At 40.4% G+C, this 22,909-nt stretch overlaps 1 pseudogene; it reads right to left on the bottom strand.

Annotated features, from left to right (window-relative positions):
* Positions 1 to 13,717: 13,717 nt before the first annotated feature.
* On the bottom strand, positions 13,718 to 18,351 carry LOC118901281 (annotated as a pseudogene).
* Between the last annotated feature and the right edge of the window lie 4,558 nt (positions 18,352 to 22,909).

The raw sequence follows: 22,909 nt of genomic DNA, 5'->3' as shown, positions 1-22,909 counted from the left end.
ATAGATGACCTTGGTAAGACCTGCTCCAGTTTGAGCAGCAGCAAGAGTTCAGTGGGTTAGCTAACGACTGAGTGTAGACTGTTCTTTCAAGAAATATGACTTTTGTTTTTCTTTAGGTTATACAGAGCTTATGGCCATGAATAATCAAGTAAAATATCAGAATGAAACTTCCAAATTATCATCTTTCTAGATGCATTTCGTGTAGTGGAAAAAGCATGGATTTTGGCCATTGGGGACACTTGGTTTAAACCTTTTGATTTGAAGTGATAGATTTACTGATCTGTGTGAACCCAGAGTTTACTGATTATTTGTGTTGTGAAATGGAGATAGTCATGTGCAGCTCATGGAATTGCTATGGACACAAGATCCTTTGTAGCCACAGGGTTGACACATAGTAAGTTCTCAGCAACCATATAGCTTCCTTTTTCCTGTTTCTTCTTCCTGCTATCGGGATGAAAAGGGGGAAGGCTAGAAATGTAATTTCTCCCTTCTTACTGATGAAACAAGAAGAGACTTCAGTACAGGACCCCAAGGCTTTTAAATCTATCCTCAACTCTTAAGTAGTTAAACTTGTCCTTCACTAATTTAATTGGTCCTTAGACTTCTAGATCTCAGCATATACCCATATTTTGCTCTAGATTTTTAGGAAATAAAAAATGCAAAAAATGAATTGGTAGGATACAGTACCTAATGCCAGGTTTTGTCTCAAGCTTCCCCTTTTCATATTACTTGGGCTCAGGTGATGGTAAATATATCACTGTTCTTTCATTTACAAATATGTTACTGTTGTTGATTTGGAAAGGCAATACATAGGGACATCAGTTTCTGACAGTATGGCAGACTGCGTGCCCTGAGGAACTCTGATGGTTCAAACATCTGAAATGCTGGATAAGATTCACTTAAAAACAAACAAAACCCTTCTTTAAATGCATTGCTGAGCCAGAAAAGAAGAAAGATGCTCAAAGCTCCACCCTATCACCTGTAGCATTTTTGCCAAAAGTATTTGACCTGAATCTAATCATGTGAAATAGACAAACGTGGAATATAGGACATTTACGATGCATGATGTGAATTATTAAAGTAACTGCTGTGTAAAACAGGTATGGAGACTCTTCTAGATCAAACAGTGACATGAAATGCATGAACTGTGATTTGATCTTGAATTAAATAATCCCCATCATTAAAGACATTTTAGGCACGTCTGTGGAAATTTGTATATGAACTCTTAAATGATATGGAATGTTTAATTTCCTTAGGTGTGATAATGGATTTGTGCTTATATTGGAAATCTTCTTAGGAGATGGCATGCTGTAATATGTAGGAATGAAGTATTTTATTACTGTAAATGGTTAGGCAAAATGTGTGTGTGTATGATAGCTGAAATCAGTTAAGGGTAGATGGATGCGTATTGTATTGTTTCAAACTTCTGGAGACTTGAAATTTTTCAAAATAAATTAATTTGGGGTCGGGGGGACAAAAAGCATGAATCCAGAGAGGTAAGCATTAAAGAAGACAACTGCTCCAGGTGTCCTAAGGACTTTGGAATGAGCCAAACTTTAAAATTGTGACAAAGCATAGGGCCTACATAAGTGTGAGGTCTAAGTGAGATACTCTTCCAAAACCTGGGACCTCAAAATATGATACACTCAGTGAAGGAACGAACCAGGATAGCCTACCTCAGAGAGAGAACTGGGTGGAGGGAAGACAAAAAATCTTCCCAGAGAATTTGAACCCACAAGCCAACACAGACTCATACTTTTATGCAGTCAGAAAAATTAAAGTTGTTTCAGGTTAGAAGTGGTTTCAGGCACTTAACAGAATTAATGTTAATACTCCCTTACAGAAAACACTTTAGACCCAATCTCAAATAATTTTCATAGGTAGTGTTCCAATAGTCTTGGACTCATATTCAGAGTCACAAAAATGAGAAATTATTTTTTAAAAATCAGGAGAAACAGTAGGTTTTGACCTCTAACGATGGCAGATACTGAAATTATTGGATGAGTGTGTTCAAAGACATTTTTAAAAATTAACATTTCTAAAATTGGGATGGCATTGTATATTTTGGTTATGTTAGTGGTACAAAAAAATGGTGTATCCTTCAATACTTAATGGCTTAGATTCATTGAAATACAATACAGGGAAAAGAAGAGAACATCAACAAATTGAGAAGGAACAAGAGTATTAAAAATGGTGGAGGTGGGGGATAACAAGAGCGCATGGGAAGGAAAATGATCAGTAAGACTGAAACAGTAAAACATTTGGACACGAAAAACAACAGAGAAAAGACCAAGATGCAATTATACAGAATGCAGTGCATTACAGAGACAGAGGGTGTAAAGGAGAGGTAAAAGGACATCAAGAACATGCGGAGAAGGTCAGTGAACATCTAATAGTGTATGAGAAGGAGGTGATAGAATGTTTATGGATGATATTTGAAGGTATTTTGGCTGAGAATTTAAAAATTTGATTAAAGTCAAACATCCTCAAATTTGTGGTCTGGGAAGTAAGTCAATAGCTAGATCTACTGAGCTAAGTTCTGGAAGATAAAGTCAAGAACCTACAAAAGTGAGAAGTCAGAGCAATACCCTTATGAAGCAAACCACCAAAGTAGAGGGTCTTAAAAGAGCAAGAGAAGACCTTACCTAGAAGTAACAGTAATTAGTCCTTACAGCTGCTTAAGAACAACAGTAAAAACCAGAAGACAGTGGAATAATATTTTAGATACTGAGAGGAAGCTGTTAGCCTAGAATTCTGTACCCAACAAAACTATCAAGAAAGGGAAGGACGTTTTGGCTAAAAAGAGCTTACTACCAATATATCTTCATTAAATGAATGTCTAAGTGTTTACTCCAAGAAAAGCAGAAAGAAGATCTAAGACACAAGAAGGAATAGTGAGCAAAGAAAATGGTTAATGAGGGTAAAGTAAACTTTATAAAACAATATTGATGTCAATTTTTGCAAGTTAAAAAAAGAACTGAATGATTTACAGCATGACAGCATGAGGAGCTCCACTTCCTCGCTCCCCGGAAACTGGCAAAAAAAACCTGTTTTTTAAATTTTTATTTATTTCATTTTTGGCTGTGTCTGGTCTTAGTTGTGGCACACAGGATCTTTCATTGTGGTGCACAGGCTCCAGAGCACGAGGGTTCTGTAGTGGTGTGTGGGCTCCAGGACGTATGGGCTCTATAGTTGCAGCATGCGGGCTCTCTAGTTCAGTAGTTGTGGCCTGTGGGCTTAGTTGCCCTGCAGCATGTGGGATCTTAGTTCCCGACCAGGGATCGAACCCACATCCCCTGCATTGGAAGACAGATGCTTAACCACTGGACCAGGCAAGTCCCCAAAAATTATTAACAAAGTAAAACACATAAAGCCTCTGAAGATGGTCCTGTGTGTGAACGAACAGCAGGTGAAGAAACATCTCTTCAAGAAAACCTATGAAAATTCTTTTAGAATGTTTAGAATCTATAATAGTTGAACCAAGACCCCCACCCCTTTGTCAGCTTTGTGACATGTCAGCTCTTTGCTGCAGCCAAAAACACAGGCTTCCTCTCCCTCAACTCCCAATTGGAAGGCTCTCTACCTGGGAAAAGCAGGATATCAGTCTTTCTCATCCTGCCCCCAGCTACCTGTTGCTGAGGTTAAGTCTTGAGTGTGGCTGAGAAGTGGGAGCTCCCTTCTATTCAGTCTGCACTCAGAGAATGGAGGCTCCACCTTGAGTGTGGCATGCTTAGAATACTGGGACACTGATCACCTCTGCCCTGGCTCATGAAGGTGGTTCCATGCCAGGAGAGACAAGCTGAGGCCTCAGGCTGCTTTCCCACTTCCACCACTGAGCTTCTAGAGTAGGAGTGTCACTCAGAAGTTTGACATTGTTCAAGCTATGCTTGGACTAGAGATTGGACTGTGCTTGGCTTAGAGATTTTACCTTGGAGAAGCAGTTTATGAAACCAGTATCTCCTAATCTCTGCTGAAAGAAGACTTCATTTGCAACAGAGCATCAATATCTTCAAACGTGAGAGCACAACACTAGAGGTTGTAGCAAAAAGCAACTGAGAAGAAATTCAAAATACAGTCTAAACTGTAGGTAAACTAGTTTGCAGGAGAAAACCATGGAATAAGGCAGCTTGAAGGAGCCATCCTGAGATAAGTTTCAAACATCTGTATGCCTTTAAAGGAGACAATATGATTGGATTCGTTTATAGAGCATTTTATGCCCCACAACATTGTTGAAAACAATACAGCAGCTGGCAGTTACGGGAGTTTAACAGCTGGGCATGGTCAAAGAAACAAGGGAGCCCTACCAAACCCCAAGGAAAATGTGATTATATCCAAATCTGTGCCTTCTTGAGGAGATACATCAAAACCTTAATGCTGGGAGAGGGGAGGGAGTACATTTCACTAAAAATACAGCCAGTCACTAAACAAATAATAACAATCCCTGGGGGTGAGGAAGGGGAAGGACCCATTGCTACAATATATTATCTAAAATATTCAGTCCCTGACAAATAATAATTATGCAAAGAAATAGGAAAGTATAACTCATACACTGGAAATAAAGTAGGCAACAGAAACTGCCTGTGAGAGTGACAAGATGTTGGATTTATAAGAGACACTTGAAAGTAGAACTAAAGGAAACCATGGTTAAAAAGTAAATGAAAATATGATGACCATGTCACATCGAATGGAGAATATCAATAAGGAGACAGATATTTAAAAGTACCAAATGGAAATTCTGGAGTTGCAAAGTACAATTTTAAAAATTCACTAGAGAGGCTCCACAGTATACTTGAACTGCAAGAAGAAAGAATAGATGAACTTGAAGATGGATCAATAGAGATAAAAAGAAATGAAGAAAAATGAATACAGCTTCAGAGAAATGTGGAATACCATAAAAGCACACCAGCCTATGCAGAATGGGAATACCAGAAGGAGAGGAGAGAAAGGAGAAGTAAAAATATTCAAAGAAAGTTCCCCAAGTACTGCAAAACAGTAACTTTATACATCCAGGAACTTTAGTGAACCCCAAGTATGATAAACAAAGAAATCCTCAGACACATCAAATTTAAAAGTGCTGAAAGTTAAAGACAGAATATTTTGAAAGCAGCAAGAGAAAAACAACTACTTTCAAGGGAGCAAGGTTAACAATTGAGTTCAACAGTAACAGTGGAGGCCAGAAGGCCATGGGTAACATATTCAAAATGCTCAAAGGAAAATAATGTCAACCAAGAATGCTATATCCAGCAAAGGTGTCTTTCATAAATAAAGGTGAAATAAAGACTTTCTCAGATAAAACAAGATTTGAGAGAATTTGTTGCTAGCAGACTTGCCTTACAAGAAATACTTAAAAAGGAGTTAAGGTTGAAAGCAAATGACACCATGTGGTAATTTGAATCCATATCAGTAAAGATAATTATATAAGATTGTATAATTCTCTAATTATAGAAGACAGCATAAATGTATATTTTCCTTCTCTTAATTGTTATAAAAAGCAGCTGTATAAAAGAATATGTATATGTCATTGGGCCCATACTGAAATGTAAGGTATGTGTATTGTATTTGCTAGTAACAGCATAAAGGAGGTGGGTAGGAATTGTATTAGCATAAGGAAATTACTATATGGTTGACTCTTGAATGACATGGGGTTAGGGGCACTGACCCTTCGTGCATTTGAAAATCCATGTATAACATTGTAGTTGGCCCTCCATATCTGCAGCTCTGCATCCATGGATTCAACCAACTGTGGATTGTGTAGTACTATAGTATGTGTTTATTGAAAAAATTCCATGTGTAAATGGAATGCAGTTCAAACCCATGTTGTCAACATTTAAGTAGGTTAAATAATTATAATAGTGTATTGGGTTTGTAACATTAATGGAATTTTATGTATAATATTACAAAAAAGGAGGAAACAGGAATAGAGCTATATAAGAGTAATGTTCCTATATGGAATTAGCTTAGGAAATCTGTAGCTGATCATGATAAGATGTATATGGTAAAGCCCAGAAAAACTTTTAAAAACCCTCAAAAAGTACAGTGAAAATTCATTAAAGACATTAAAATACTACTTTGGAAAATATTCATTTAAAGCAAAAGAAAGCATTAAAGGAGGAATAGAAGAACAAAAAAGACATGAGACATAGAAAGCAAAAAGTAAAATTTTAGGCATTAATCCAATGATATTAATAACAGTAAATGTGACTGGATTAAGCAATCCAATCAAATGACTGAGATTGTCAGACTGGATAAAATAATTATATACTGTCTACAGGAGATACACCTTAGTCAAAGATACAAATAGATTGAAATAATAGAAGGGAATAAGAAGTGTCCTGCAAACAGCAACCACAAGAAAGCTGCAGTGGCTATACTTTGAGAGATAATAGACTTTAGAACAAAAAATGGTATGAGGGACATTTTATAAAGTAATAAGTGTCAGTCCACACCAGGGAGGTTTAACAATTCTATATATACCTATTAACAGCACGAAAATACAAGAAAGCAAAAATCTGACACATGAAGGGAGAAATAGACAATACAACAGTAATGGTTGGAGATTTCAATATCCCACTTTCAATAATGGGTGGAACAACTAGACAGAAGACCAACAATGAAACAAGACCAACAACACTGTAAACCAACTGATCTAACAGACATCTGTAAAATACTACTCTTTACAGACAACAGAATATACATTCTTAAGTGCACCTGAATGTTCTGCAGGAGAGATCATGTGCTAAGCCATAAACCAAACCTCAATAAGTTTAAGAGGATAGAAGTAATGCAAAATGTTTTTCATCAACAATGGAATTAAATCAGAAATCAATAGAAAAAAGTTTGAGAAAAATTACAAATATGTGGGTTATTAAACACAACACTCCTAAATAACCAGTGGATCAAAGAAGAAATCAAGGGAAATCAGGAAATACTTTGAGATGAATAAAAATGGCACAAAATATAACAACTTATGAAATTCACCTAACATTGCTTAGAGGGAAATTTATAGCTATAAATGCCTATGTTAAGAAAAAGAATTTGAATCAATAGCCTAACCTTCCACCTTAAGACACTGAAAAAAGAGCAAACTAAACCTAAAGCAAGCAAAAGGATGGAAATAAAGACCAGAGCTGAAATTAATGAAGTACACAATATAAAAACAATAGAGAAAAATCAATAAAACCAAAAGCTAATTCTTTGGAAAGATTAACAGAATTGACAAACTTTTAGCTAGATTAACCAAGAAAAAAAAAAGATTCTAGTTACTAGAATCCAATGAAAGATGGGACATTACCACCGTTTTTTTTTTGTCTTTTTTAATTGAAGTATAGTTGATTTACAATATTGTGTTAGTTTCAGGTGTACAGCACAGCTATTCAGTTTCATATATATTTCATATATGTGTATATATATATATATATATATATATATATATATATATATATATATATATATTCTTCAGATTCTCTTTCCTTATAGGTTATTACAAAATACTGAGTATAGTTCCCTGTGCTATACAGTAGGTCCTTGTTGGTTATCTATTTTATATGTAGTAGTATGTATATGTTTCCCTCCTACCTCTGACCTTATTAGAAACAAAAGGATTGTGGGACTTCCCTGGCGCTCTAGCTGTTAAGACTCTGCACTTCTACTGAAGGGGACACGGGTTCAATCCCTGGTCAGGGAACTAAGATCCCGCATATTGTGTGGGATCTTAGTTCCCCCCGCCAAAGAAAAAAGATTATAAGAATACAGTGAATGATTGTATGACCACAAATTAGATAACCTAGATGAAAAGGATAAATTAGTAGAAAAACTACTGAAACTGACTAAAGAAAAGAATAGACAAGCTGAATAGGCTTCTAACAAGTGAACAGTTTGAAGTAATAATTTTAAAAACAAAAAAACTACCCACAAAGGAAAGCCCAGCTCAGTTGGCTTCACTGCTGAATTTAAAGAAGAATTTATATCAGTTTTTCACAAAATAGTCCCAAAAATAGAAAATAAGGGAACATTTCCCAACCAATTTTATGAGACATTACCCTGATACCAAAACCAGACATCCTAAGACTACAGACCAATATCTCCTGTGAGGGATGTGCAGATCAACAAAATACTAGCTAACTGAATGAAGCAACATAAAAAAGAATTATACACCGTGACCAAGTAGGATTTATCTGAGGAATGCAAAGTTAGTTAAACATCTGAAAGTCAACATAATATCAATCATATAAATACAATAGAAAACAAATTACATCATCTCAGTAGATGGAAGAAAAGCACTTGATAGAATCCAACACACTTTCATGCTACAAAAAATAAAATGTTCAACAAACTGGGAATAGAAAGGAGCTTTCTCAGCCTGATTAAGGGCATCTGTGAAAAATCCACAGCTCATATTATGCTTAGTGGTAAAAGACAGTGCTTTCTCTCAAACATTAGGAAAAAGACATGGATATCTGCTCTTACTACTATTCAGCATTGTACTAAAGTCTCTAGCCAAGGCAGTTAGGCAAGAAAAAGAAATAAAAGGCATGCAAATTGGAAAAGATGAATTAAAAGTATCTCCATTCACAGATGATGTGATTTTATATATGGAAAATCCTAGGGAATCCACTAAAAATCTACTAGAACTAAAGATTATGTTCAACAAGGTCACAGGATAAAAGGTCAATATATAAAAATCCATTGTGTTTCTACACGTTTTCTAATAAATGATCTGAAAATAAAGAAAACAGTTCCATTTACAATAGCATCAAAAAAGAATAAAATACTAAGGAATTAAATTTAACCAAATAAGTGCAAAACTTTTATTCTGAAAAGTATAAAACATCAAAGAATTAAGAGATCTAAGTACTTAGAAAAACATCTCATTCATGGATCGGAAGACTTAACATTGTTAATATGGCAATACTCAAACTGATACATAGATTTGGTGTAATCCCTATCAAAATCCAAGATGACTTCTCTGTAGAAATTGACAAGCTAATTCTAAAGTTCATACAGAATTGCAAGGGACCAGAATAGCTAAAACAATCTTGAAGAAGAATGAAAGAGGTTTCACACTTCCCATTTCAACACTTATTACAGGGACTTACCTGGCGGTCCAGTGGTTAAGAATCCACACTTCCAACGCAGGGGGTGCGGGTTCAGTCCCTGATCAGGGAACTCAGATCCCACATGCCATGCAGCATGGCCAAAAAATTAACAAAACAGAACAAAAACTTATTACAAAGCAATGATAAGACATTATAGTATGGGCACAAAGACAGAATTAGATCACTGGAATAGAACTGAAAGTCCAGAAATAAACCTGTAAATCTCTTGTCAACTGATTTGTTAACAAGAGTGCCAAGACAATTCAATGGGGAAAGAACAGTCTTTTCAACAAATGTCAGTGGTTCAACCGGATAGCCACGTGCAAAAGAATGTAATTGGACCCTTACCTCATAACAAACAAAAATTAAAATGTATCAAAGAGGTAAACAAAAGAACTAAACTATAAAAGTTTTAGAAGACAGCATAGGGGAAAATCTTCATTACCTTGTGTTTGGCAAAGAAGTCTTAGACATGACACCAAAAGCACAGCAACAGCAAAAAGATAAATTTGACTTATCAAATTTAACTTTAATTTAAAAATCAAAAAAATTTTGTTCAATGGATACCAACCATCAAGAAAGTAAAAACCCACAGAATGGGTGAAAATATTTGCAAGCATATATCTGAAAAGGGACTTGTATCCAGAATGCATAAAGATCTTTTAAAATTCAGTAATAAAAAGACAAATAACCCAATTAAGAAATGGGTAAGGGATCTGAACAGATATTTCTCCAAAGAAGGTATACAATGGCCAATAAGCACATGAAAAGAGGCTCAGCATCATCAGTCATCAGGGAAATGCAAAGCAAAACCCCTAGGATGGCTAGAAGTTAAAAACTCAGATAATAAGAAATGTGAGTGAGCATGTGGAGAAATCAGAACCCTCATACACTGCTAATAAGACCATAAAATGGTGCAGCTGCTTTTGAAAACAGTCTAGCACTTATTCAAACTATTAAGCATAGCTTTACCATATGATCAAGCAATTCCACTCCTAGTGTATAACAGAAATGAAAACATATTTTCACACAAACACTTGTACACCAATGTTTATAGCAGCATTATTCCTAATAGCCAAAAGGTGGAAATAATCCAACTATCCATCAATGACTAATGTATAAACAATATGTGGTATGTTTATACAGGGAAACCTATAGAGACAGAAAATAGATTAGTGGTTGCTTAGGGGTAGGGATTGATAGCTAAAGGGTATGGAGTTTCTTTTGGAGGTGATGAAAATGTTCCTAAAATTGATTGTAGTAATGATTGTACCTATCTGTGAATATAGTAAAAACCATTGAATTGTATACTTTAAATGGGTGAATTGTGTCATATTTGAAATATCTTAATAAATATTGAAAAAATGAAGCCCCCTCATAAACAATAACAAATAAAATACTGAACAAAAGTAGCATATAAGGGATTTCCCTGGTGGCGCAGTTAAGAATCCACCTGCCAGTGTAGGGGACACGGGTTCGAGCCCTGGTCCAGTAAGATCCCACACGCCGCGGAGCAACTAAGCCCGTGAGCCACAACTACTGAGCCTGCGCTCTAGAGCCCACGAGCCGCAACTACTGAACCCACGCACCACAACTACTGAAGCACGTGCACCTAGAGCCCATGCTCCACGACAAGAGAAGCCACCACAATGAGAACCCCATGCACTGCAACGAAGAGTAGCCCCCGCTCGCCACAATTAGAGAAGGCCCGCGTGCAGCAACGGAGACCCAAATGCAGCCAAAAATAAATAAATAAATAAATAAATAAATTTATTTTTTTTAAAAAGTAGTATATAAGCAGGAAAGAGAAACTGAAAACGAGAGCATTTTAAGAGCTTTGAATTGTTTGACAGTATAGTCAAGATGCTGGTCACTGTTAGACCTTAAATATGCATACTAATAACCTTTTAAAAATAATAAAAATAGAGTGTAATATACATGCAAGGAAAAGGGAAAGAGGGAAGATCTAAAATCAGGTAAGGAGGGAAGGGGGGAAATAAACAGGATGAATAGAAAGCACAAAATATTATAGAAATCCAAATATTAATAATCAGTAAATATAAACAAACCAAACTGCCTAGTAAAAAGGAGCTTTGTCAAACTACATTTAAAAATGTATACACTTGGGCTTCCCTGGTGGCGCAGTGGTTGAGAATCTGCCTGCCAATGCAGGGGACACAGGTGCGAGCCCTGGTCTGGGAGGATCCCACATGCCGCGGAGCAACTAGGTCCGTGAGCCACAATTACTGAGCCTGTGCGTCTGGAGCCTGTGCTCCGCAACAAGAGAGGCCGAGATAGTGAGAGGCCCATGCACCGCGATGAAGAGTGGCCCCCACTCGCCACAACTAAAGAAAGCCCTCGCACAGAAACGAAGACTCAACACAGCCAAAAATAAATAAATAAATAAATAATAAAATTTAAAAAAAAAAAATGTATACACTTAACTGCTCTTGCCTTCTGAGATGGCCCACACTCTGTCTGTGGAGTGTTTCTAAATAAATAAATACATTTCTTACCTTAAAAAAAAATACACTTAATGTTTATAAGGGATATACCTGAAACAAGCATACAGAAATATAAATTTCAATGAGGATTTATAGAACACTGTCTAATAATTGGAAAGTATACATTTCTTTTGAATGGGTTAAATTAATGTATGGTAATGGAAATTATATCAGTGATTTCTTCTGGTGGGGGGAGTAGATTTACTGAAAAAGGTCATAACATTTTTGGTAATGAAAATGTTTTATATCTTGGTTGGGGTGGTGGTTACAAAAATGTATACATTTGTAAAAATTCATCTAATTATATACTTTAAATGGATGCATTTTATTTTATGTAAATTATCTCATTTTAAAAGAATACTTTTTAGTTTATTTTGCTTTCCTAACTGTTCCACTAAAGAAGTCATTATATCCAAGCTAGCTCATGGTCTTAAAATACTGTTCCCACTAAAATTAATCAGACTTTCTGTTAAATGACTGATTCTAATTTTGGTGTGAGAAATGTATAAGCCTGGAGCATCTTATCACGCAAGAGAACGAAGGAAGCTAACCACTACTATTGTCATATCAAAAGGACTCAGGAGCCAATGTGAAGAGATTTCCACTTTCTAAAAATGATACAAACTTGAATTTCAAAAAGAATAATTGCAATTGCTTGAAGCCCATAAAATACATTTATATTTGTGAATTCATAACAATATAAAAATTGGTCACCTTTGGAAGATGATGGAAACCAATTCATTACCTTGAAAAATGGTAAATATGTGGAGAGAATCAAATACTGTATCCTGTCTTTCCTATATGAACTGTATCACTGAGTAACCAAGTAATAGATGAGGGAAGCATTCCTTTATAAAATTATTTCAGCTAATGAATGGAAATCAAATTACAGAATCAAAATATCATTTTTCAGCCCTCAGTGAATTAGTGGATCTATGCAATGAGCAATCCATGGTGGGGGGAGAAAAGCATTATATGCTTTCTGATGAAAGAACACAAACAACCCAACCTACAGTTCTTGCCAAAGGAATCAAACCTGAATCTGACGAGGCCTCTGGATCCAACTGCCAATTTGTAGAAATTACAGAGCACAGAAGAACATGTTGAATTGCACCATGACTATGCAGTCAGCAAAATCCAGAATGTGTGGAACTCTGGGTAAAATGCCCTTGTTCTTCATCAGATATATTGTGAGGAAAAGGGATGGAAACTGAAATTTGTGCATTAAAAGGGGTTTAAAAGACATGCCAGTTAAAAAAAATTGGGAAGGCTAAATTACATTGTTTCAAGATGCATTCTTGGGTCATTAAAAACTTGATTCTTATAACTTAGGATGGTGGTTTGTTTTATTTATTTATTTATTTATTTAGCTAGCCGTGGGCAGTGATAGTGAGATGGCATATGGAGGGACTTTTGGGGTGGCTATTGTTCCCATTAGTAGTTACAAGGTTGTCGTTGACCTTATCAAAATTTGCTAAACTAAAAAAAAAAAAGAAAAATTCACTAGAAGTATATATACCTGTGTGTGATTTTTCTATTTCGGTTTTATTTTACAATTAGAAAATTAAAATTAATTTTAAAAATAGATATTACAGACAACATTCTGCCAATAAGTTAGAAAATTTAGATAAAATTTCTAGACATAAAAACTGATACAGATTCTTCCAACTTTTAAAGAAAGTGGTTCTATAATTTAAAATCTTTCATTAAAGAAAATTCCAAAGGCAAATTACTTTTTAAACTAATTCTAATCATATGAGGAAGAAATAATTTATCCAGTTCCTTCCAAAGAACAGTAAGAAACGGATTACTCACCAACTCGTTTTCTATTCACTTTCTTCTTCCGAGATAAGAAAACCTGACTGAAGGAGTGTGTTGCATAACACATTTCTTTCAACACACATTCTTTTGTTGTCTCCATATATTCATAGACTTTTCGTATTATCCATTTAGCTGACCTCATCATCCAGTGCCTCATTACAGTTCCATTCCCATTCCTCTACTTTCCATATGTATCTTTCCTTTCTCTCAAGTCAGACCAGACTAAGTGAGTCAGTATGTGACTATTCCTGTGCTAATTTGTATAAGAGATCAGCTAATTGGTGAGCCTCAAGTGTCCTACATATCTGTTTTGGGTAAGGATGTACAGACTGGAGTTCCAAAACTGCCTGTCATGCCTGGAAGACTCAATTCTTTTTCATTCCACCCTATCTACTGCTACCTGCATTTAAAGAAACAGCAGAGTCTGGTCTTTGAAGATGAATTTCTGCCTCTTGACATTTTCTATTCCTGGGCATCTGTAGTCTTTATTACTCTGGCTATCTAATCTCTTCAGCCTGTCTACTAAACTCCTCTTCAACTGGCCCCCATCAGGAGGTTTTCGTGGAGGTCTTAAGCCATAAATTTCCTGGAGGAATGTTTCCGTTGATCAGGAGGCCAAAATGTTTTCAGAGATGTGCTTGAGGCTTGAAGGGTAAAGGAGAAGGCAAGGTAAGTGAGAGGGTGGATTTCATGGAATAGAAATAATAGCCAGGGATTTGGTAGAGGCAAGAGGAGAGGGTCCTCCAAAACCAGGCTGTGATATACTTTATGAGAGATTCCTCACTCTTGTAGGAATCCCTATGATGCTACTGAAGGTTATAGTAGAATCTGGTTAGTTGGTGATGGATATTCCAATGATGAATCTATAGTACCTGGTAGGAGAACTCATAGTAGTGCTCAGGGAACTGCTGTCATCTCTTCTCCTGAAATCATAAAAGGAACCTGAGCTCCTGAGTGATTTCAGAAAGATGAAATATCCTATAGGTAGTGAGGGTGAATATTCAGTTTGAGGATGACAGACGCCTTCCTGGGTCTGAGGCTGCAACAGTAGCCAGTCCACACGCTGAAGTATGGATAGTAGCAGGACTTCTGTTACTGCTTTGATATTGAAGATTTGTTTCACTTGAAGAGGCTGCTGAACCTAAAAAAATGGTGCCCTCCTCTTCATCCTCCTCCAAATCTAAGAGGTGAAGACATCATCCTTGGTTCAACTGGGAAAGCCTTTAGTGATAATACCTGGTTGCCTGTCAAGAATAGCCCTCAAATTTGGTTAAACAAGCTACTGCCAATGCTGCAGAGTTTGTGATCCTTTCAGGGGCTTGAAAATTTGGAATTATTCTGGCATAAAACCTTGAAGGGACTGGTAAGGCAGGAAATCAGAGATTTGAGAAGAATGAAAGTTTGAAATAGCTGTAGTGGAGAGTGAAATAGCTATAGCTCAGGCATTGATGAGGTACTACTTGAGGTTGGTGACCATGAATTTATAAGTTGGTAGCAATCTGATTTTTTTGTGAGACTTTATGTAAGAGGCAATTTAATGTAATGATTAGAGTTTAGGCTTTTGAGCCAGAGAATCCTGGACTGTGTGACTTTTATGGGTTACTTAATGTCTCTGAGCCTCATCTCTACAATCCTTTTCTCATAGGATCGTTGGAAGAAGTAAATGAGTTATGTGAGAAGCACTTAGGAAAGTGCCTGATATACAGTAAGTCGCTAACAGATATTAGTGTCAGGTCTTTATTTTCTCTAACATTGCTCGACTGGCTGAGGGCAGCAGAGGGACAGCAGAATTATCCAGGGTTAGGATTTTGCCTGACTGGTGCATAAAAGGACAGAAGGCAAAGGAGTTTAGAATGTTGACTGAAATTAATGATGCGATGAACCACAGACTAAGATGAACCATAAATCAAGAGAGAGGTAATGACAAAGAGAATCACAGAAGTAGAAAACAAACTTATGGTTACCAGGGGGGACAAAGGGGGGAGGGATAAATTGGGAGATTGGAATTAATATATACACACTACTATATATAAAATAGCTGATAAGGACCTACTGTATAGCACAGGGAACTCAACTCAATATTCTGTAATGGCCTATATGGGAAAAGAATCTAAAAAAGAGTAGATACATGTATATGTATAACTGATTCACTTTGCTGTACACCTGAAACTAACACAACATTGTAAATTATAACTACTCCAATAAAAATTATTTTTAAAAAAGAGGTAATGAGAGGAAGAGGTGATGGATAAGGAGAACACTACCTGGATGGGCAGGATATTTTAACGATGTTGAAGATCTGTTATAGCTGGGGCAGCTGAATAGATAAGCTGGGAGGATGGAAGGTTGTGGTCAGATAATAAGACCCTTGAGTTAGTGATTTTTCAAGGTGAAGAAAATTGGAATGATAATATCCCCACTATGAACATAGGAGAGGTAGAAAGAGAGGAGAAGAGGTCAAGGTGGCGAGAAGCCAGTGATCGGATGGCACATCCTCCTGGACAGTGAAGTCCTCCAAGACTATGGTGGCAAGAACGGGGTTGGAGAGGAAGAAAGTGCCAGGGTTTCAGTCCTGCATGGAACTTGGTGTGTGAGAGTCCACCCCTGGAGTGTCTTTCCGCAGGGCCACATATTGTCATTATCCGTTATTAAAATCCAAAGGCCTCTAGAAGGTAACAATAGCCAACATTTACTGAATGCTTTGTGCTAGGCACTGTTTTAAGCACTTTCAGGGAATTCACTGGTGGTCCAGTGGTTAGGACTCAGCGCTTTCACTGCCGAGGGCCCAGGTTAGGCCCCAGGTCGGAGAACTAAGATCCTGCAAGCTGCATGGCCAAAAAGAAAAAATAAACACTTTTAATGTAGCAATTCTTTTCATCTTCTCTGTGAAGAGAAGTCTCTGTGAAGACTAGGAAGTGGGTTCCCATTATTACTCCTATTTTATAAATGAAGGAATTAAGACTCAGAGGGGTTAAATAATGTGCTCAAGGCCCCAGAGCTAGTAAGTGGCAGACCTTAGGTTTAAATTCAGTTAAACTGGCTTCAGATCTATGCACAGGTAAGTCACTATTACCTTAGTATGAGTTCCTTTCTCTGGGGCATTCCTCCATGTGAACGTAAGAGCAAGTGTTGGGGTGGGAGGTGTCTGTCCACAATAATTGTGTGTGGTCCATTGTGTCCACCAGTTCCTACTTCCTCTGGGCCTGACATGAGTCAGAAGAGTGTCCACCACATCAGGGATGCGGCATCTGCCTGGGCTTGGGGATCAGGGCTGACGGGTGTGGGTGCCGGCTATGGAGGACTACATCTGGGTCGGGTATGGCACTTGGGCTTGTGCTTGCGGTACCTGGGACACCACCTGTCTTCTGCTGCTTGCTCTGGACACTGAAGAATGCTGCCTCCCCAGTGTGGCCAGTCACTGAGCCAAGACTGCTGGGCAGATGGGCATGCAGTGAGGGGGCTGGGCACAAAGCCAGCACAGCCTCGGTGCCCTCTGTCCCCACCTGGACCCACACCTTTTGGCCCATGGGAGGGAGAAGAGAACAGGCTGTTTGGAGGAGGCTGGGAAAAGCCCTGGAGGCAGCGACCAGCCTCAGGATGCTCTGGTGCTCCTGGGACCCTGGGGCAGTGCCTGCTTCACCCACCAAAGCCCTTTGGAGGGAAGAGGGGGTGGGTAGGCATCTGAAATCAAGCGACAGGGATGGGTGGACAAGGGGACGGGGTGATGAAGGACAATGCAGGAGGACACGGTGAAGCAAGCTCTCATCGCCATCAGCAGCGAGACCCCTGCCAGGATCTGCGGCCCGCTCACCATTTGTCCGGGTGCAGGGAGGCTCAGGTGTTGAAATCTCTGGTTCCTTCAGAGACCAAGACGGGACAAGAGAGGGGAGGAAGCTTTTGCCTGCAAGAGGCTAGCCTGAAGGTCCATGTCTCTGAGTGTTGGGGGCTGTCTGCTCTCCGCTTTCCCACAGTAAGAGAGGCTCACCTGGGCATATGGCTGCCAAGCCAAGGACATTTCCCAGCCTCCTTCGCATGAGACCAACCCTGCCAACAAGATGTGAACTGAAATAACGTATCCTGTCTCCCAGTCTTGCACATAAAAGGACTAAGTGTGTGCTCCCCGCTTCTCCCCTCCCTGTTGGCTGGGGCATTGGCAAGAACTGCATTCGCCACTTGGACTACAAGTGGAAACCATAAGGATGGCAGAGCTGGCCACCTGGGTCACCTGTCTGTTCCTGGACTGTTAGCTGAGAGACAGGAAACTTCCATCTTGTTTAAGGCCTTGTGTTTTCAGATTTGTGTTATAGCAGTTTATCCTATACCCTAAGGCCTTCCACTTGGAACGGTGCAGTAGAGCAGGACCAGTTGGTAGAGACGGTCTGATGCTTTGAACCTGAGCCAGGCCGTCTGTATGAGGGACTTTCCTCAGCTCTGGAGCTGGAGCCTCCATTTTCATGTGCAGGATTTACTTGCCCCACACCAGGCATACAAACATGACCTTGGCCGCACCCACAGCCCCTGCAGGAGGGCAGCCCTAAAGAGGGCCCATGGCTCCCTCTTCCCAGCTCCAACTTAGGGGACTCAGGCTGGGGGGGATCCCAAGCTGACACCCAGTGCTTGAGCCGGGCCCCAGCCTGCAGAGGTAGACTGGGCCAATCCGATCCTCCCTCTTGCACCAAGTGAAATAACAATCTGCTTGGCCATTTACGCTGGAATAACAGACACAGATAAATCAAGCTGCAAAGCTGATGGAAAACAGTGTCCCCCAAAGACAGGCTTAAGCTGTAAAATGTCATAACTCCGTTCTTGAATGACTGTTTTCACTCACTGAGAAACTTTGTTCTCTAAAATCATAGATGGTCAGAAATCTCACTCTGAAATCCTTTCAATACGAATGAAACATCCCCTCTTACCTGGAGGGTCTCAGTCATTTTGACATAGGGAGGCAGCCTAGGTCTACAGCCCCAGTGCAGAGCTGCAGTTAAGGGCTTTCTGGACACAACGGTCCACAGCTGTCCTGGCTTTGTCGATTCTGAGGAAAGAGGACCTTGGTTCTCTTTGCAGCCCAGACCTGATTTGACCCCTTCCCACTAGAGCCTGGCTTTGTTGTGAGCCTAAAAATACTGCTCATTTAAATATCACCTACACTCTACCCTTCCCCAGCATTCTACTCAATTTCTCCTGCATTTGGTGAGATGCCTCCTGCCTCCTCTGGTGTGAGCTTGATTCTGAAAACTCAGCCTCTGTGCACTGGTGCCAAATCGAATCTCGGACACAGAGTTTTGGGTGAAGTAGAAAAGAACAGCTTTATTGCTTTGCCAGGCAAAGTGGGACACAACAGTCTCCTGCCTCGAAAAACTATGTGTCCCAACCCAGGAGGATTTGGTGAGGAGTTGTATAGCAATAGTTCAAGGGTGGGGTTGCTGACAAGATTCAGGTGTGTGCAGGGCTGCACTCCTTTAATCTGGTCTCAGGTGGTCTCCTAGTCTTTTTTTCTTTTAAAGTTTTTTTTTTAATTCATTAATTTTCTGGCCTCACTGCGTGGCTTGTGAGATCTTAGTTCCCCCATCAGAGATCAAACCTGGGGCCTCAGCAGTAAAAGCACAGAGTCCTAACCACTGGACCAACAGGGAATTCCCTGGTCTGCTAATCTTGATGAGGTTCTCTGGTTCCTTTAATCTGGCCTCAGGTGGTTTCTTGGCTGCTCCCCCCTTGTCTCTGCATTCCCTGATTAGGAACTGTTCGAATCTGTCCTTTGGAACTCAGGGAAGGTCTGCTCCCTACAAGAAACGGGGGACACTAAAGGCTTCCGTGCCCAGGAGCCCCGCAGGGTCCTGCTCGGTTTCAAGCTCTCTCACATTGCCACAGGTCAATAAACCTGCTTTGTCAGGTCAAGACCCAGGTTTGTCCCTGGTGGCCTTAGGCTGGTTGGTCTAAAAAGCATTTGAATTGGGGAATATGGATAAAATCAATGTTCATATTGTGGGACAAGCCCAAGAAGTAGAGATAGGGTTTTGAGGGGTCTTGCCAGGTTGAAGTGATGAAGAATAGAAACTACGAAGAGGCAGGAGCTATAGGAGATAAATAAAGGAGAGAAGAGATAAATGGAGAGAAAAAGCAGCAGTGAGTCTGAGATTGAAGGAGAACAGAGCAGATATTCAGAGATGTGCCCCCGGCCCGTGGGTGAGGGAGTGTGCTTGGCTGGCCCCAAGTGCTGCCCCTTCCTGGCCCAGCGCCAGGGCTCCCAGTGTTGTGGTTCCACGCTACCTGCGAGGCTGTTTGTTTTTACGACCCAAGCAGCTTAGCTGAAATCAGTTACCTCTCCTGTGCTACCAAAACTCAGATGTGAGGCAGACCAGACTCCGAACAGGAGCAAGGCTCTTTCTGGAAGGCTCCTTTCATTCATTCATCATTCACTCAATCTATGTATTAAGCAGTCGCCTAGATACAAGCTTTCTTAGCACAGACCTTTCAAAATACTCACACCACGGGAGAAATAACCACTTTATCAGCCAGCACCTTCACTGTCAGTAATGGTTCATCCGAAAACCAGATCCAGATATTAAATTAAGGAACTTAGGGAAAGGGAAGAAAAGGCCCAGCAAGGTTAGGTGTCCAGGAAAGTAGAACCTCGTGGTAGGAAAGGAGGCATGCCCCAATGTAAGCAGATAGGGTAGGGGGTCCCTGGAGAAAGAACCAGGCATAGCTTTCTTGACGTAAGAGAAGCCATTTTTGGCCTAAGCCATTTTGGGATCTAAGCCTGGCCACAATGCTTGCCCTTGAATGATGATCTTGAATTAATGATCTTAAGGGAACAAAGAAATGCAGGATCAAAGGAAAAGCAGTTAAGAAACAATAGCTCAGTGATAAAGAGTCCTAGTTCCTCCTCAAGGGATATACGTAAGCATCCATACTTTGAGTTGTTCCACAGGAACTAAGGCCCCCACCCAGGTGGAGGATGGAGACTACAGGCTGAGACCTCAGACTGGTTGGAACCCAAGGGATGATACTGCTGACCTTTTCTGACCCTCGTGACTTCAGTCAGCTAAAGCTTGGACTCTCAACCTTTGCCCCAATTCTACACTGAATTCTCCTCTGCTCAAGCCCCTTCATGATTATGCGTGTACCGTTAGCTTAAGACTTCCCCAATTTTGCTGCTGGGGAGACACTGCTTTGGAAAAGATCCCCAGTGTTCTCCTTACTTGCTGCAAGTAAGAAATCTTTCCTTCTCTCCGTCTTTGGCTTGGTTGTGTCTTTTGGCTCTACACCCACCAAGAGGCAAAGCCAAAGTTACTCTCACTGCTCAGGAAGGGTGCTGATTTGCCCACTCAGAACATCCCAGGCAGCCTGTGGGTGACGGGGTTGGTTTTGACCCAGGTGTGGCCAGACATTTACCCGCACCTAGTCAGCAGCGCCCTGAAGATAAACAATGCTCAGAGACCTGTGGTCCTGCAGAGAGAGCAGCACAGCTTCTAGGAAGTAGGGGAGAGGCAGAGTGGAGATGAGAAAAGGATCAAATCCCTGGGCAGTTCTGGGGAGCCAGCATGAGCAGACACAGGGGAGCCCTGTCAGAATCCTGTGGGGCACCTGCCTGGGGCCTGCCCTTGTGTTTGGGGCCTGAGGTGCGGACTCATTGTGGGCCCCACTCACACACCCCCATCACTCTCCCCTACAAATGGTTTTTATTTAGCACTGAATTTCTCTGGGCATTATTTAGTTCATAACTCATTCTGAAACAGGAGGGAAGGGGGCAGGTCACAACCTTTAAAAAAAAATGACATAGGGGCTTCCCTGGTGGTGCAGTGGTTAAGAATCCGCCTGCCAATGCAGGGGACACGGGTTCGAGCCCTATTCCAGGAAGATCCCACATGCCGCAGAGCAACTAAGCCCGTGCGCCACAACTACTGAGCCCACGTGTCACAACTACTGAAGCCCGCATGCCTAGAGCCTGTGCTCCACAAGAGAAACCACTGCAATGAGAAGCCCGCACACCACAACAAAGAGTAGCCCCCACTCACTGCAACTAGAGAAAGCCCGTGCGCAGCAATGAAGACACAACACGGCCAAAACTAAATGAATAAATTTATTTAAAAATAAATAAAGTAAAAAATGACATAGCCATAGGACATGACATAAACTGGTTAGAACGGATTAGGACCAAGATGGCAGAAGATTTGACTTCCAGTGGACCTTGGGCCTTATTACACGCTCATTCTAATACATTAGCATCTAAATGACTCACCTACGGGCACCCTGACAGTTCCCAGGCTGACCATAAAAGGCCAAAGAGTGGGCTGTGGCCCAATTCATGGAAATCCCTGCCCCTTCTCCAAAATAGTTGGAATAATCCTCCCACTTGTTAGCCTATGAAATTACCCAGCCCATAAAAACTAACCACCCCATATTTCAGGGCCACTCTTGCCTTTTGAGATGGACTGCATTCTGTGTATGGAATGTGTTATCTCTCTCAATAAATTCACTTCTTACCTATCACTTTGCCTCTTGCTGAACTCCTTCTGTGCTGGGACATAAAGAACCTGAGCTTCATTAAGTCCTGAGACCAGGTGTGCAATCTCAATTAAAAGACGGTGAGTTCGAGTTCCAGCCCATGGGTTCAAGTCCCAATCTGAGTTCTGGCTGGTTTTGAATCCCATCTGAGTTGTGTGGTTTCAGTTCTAGCTCTCAAATATTTTCCTTTTTGGTGAGACATCTTCAGAAGTGTAATCTAGTAGTTAAGAGTGTGGGCTCAGAGCCAGATTACAGGGTTGAACCCTAGTTCTGTAGCAAGTTACTTATTTCTCTACCTGTTGCCGAACCCAAGTCTGTGTGCCTGTTGCACATTGAGGCCAAGCAAACCAAAACGTTGGAGTTTGGAGAATAGAAATATCTACTGCAGGGCCAGCAAGGAGAACAGGCGGCTCATGCTCAAAAGACCCAAACTCCCTGATGGCTTTCAGGGAAGTGTTTTTGGGTGAGGGCTGCAGGGGGTATGACTTTCTTTTCATTGGTTGGTGGTGAGGTAACAGGGTGGTAGTCCAGGAATCTCAATCAACCTTCTGGTTCCAGCCAGTCTGGGGTCTACACACTTGTGCTCAGCCTGACCTCCACCTGGGTGGGAGTCTTAGTTCCTGCAGAACAATTCAAAAGATATGTATCAGATTGTTAATGTATATCCTTAGGACTCTGTTTTATCACTGAACTATTGTTTGACTGCTTTTCCTTTGTTTCTGTATCCCCTTACTTCCCTGATTAGCACCTGCTTGAATCTCCTCTTTGGAACGCAGGCCTAGGAGACTAAAGCCTTTTTATACAAATAAGAAATGGGGGAGATTTCCCTGGTGGTCCAGTGGCTAAGACTCCGCACTCCCAAAGCAGGGGGCCTGGTTCGATCCCTGGTTGGGGAACTAGATCCCATATGCATGCTGCAACTAAGAGTCTGCATGCTGCAACTAAGAAGGCCACATGCCACAACTAAAACATGGGGCGATG

The sequence above is a fragment of the Balaenoptera musculus genome, chromosome 1, assembly GCF_009873245.2.
Source record: "Balaenoptera musculus isolate JJ_BM4_2016_0621 chromosome 1, mBalMus1.pri.v3, whole genome shotgun sequence".
NCBI lineage: Eukaryota > Metazoa > Chordata > Mammalia > Artiodactyla > Balaenopteridae > Balaenoptera > Balaenoptera musculus.
This window is presented reverse-complemented; position numbering and strand designations above follow the sequence as displayed.